The sequence below is a fragment of the Myotis davidii genome, unplaced genomic scaffold (genome assembly GCF_000327345.1).
Source record: "Myotis davidii unplaced genomic scaffold, ASM32734v1 scaffold98, whole genome shotgun sequence".
NCBI lineage: Eukaryota > Metazoa > Chordata > Mammalia > Chiroptera > Vespertilionidae > Myotis > Myotis davidii.
In genome coordinates, this window is record NW_006294654.1 from 3,554,784 (window position 1) to 3,555,034 (window position 251).

The window sequence follows — 251 nt, forward strand, 5'->3', positions numbered from 1 at the left end:
TGCCGCCTGGTGTGCACCACCAAACCGACCAGCAGCCCGATCCCAACACGCCCCGACCGCACGGTTCCATCTGAAACCAGGTGAAAATGGACACCTGGAGAAAATGAGGACTGCTCAGGAGGTCCGAACTATTTGCTAACTGGGAAGTTTCAGAGAGCCTGTGCTGGGAGCATATCCCCCAAGTAAGAAGGCAAGGAACATAGAATTGTATCTCCCTCTCATCATGGCCCAAAAGAGACAACTGAGAGGGA

General features: G+C 53.4%; 1 protein-coding gene across 2 annotated transcripts in view; it reads right to left on the minus strand.

The window, feature by feature from the left end:
* TLE1 (transducin like enhancer of split 1) overlaps positions 1-251 on the minus strand; it is an 85,248-nt gene that overhangs the window by 25,460 nt on the left and 59,537 nt on the right. The gene's annotated exons all lie outside the window — the stretch shown is intronic.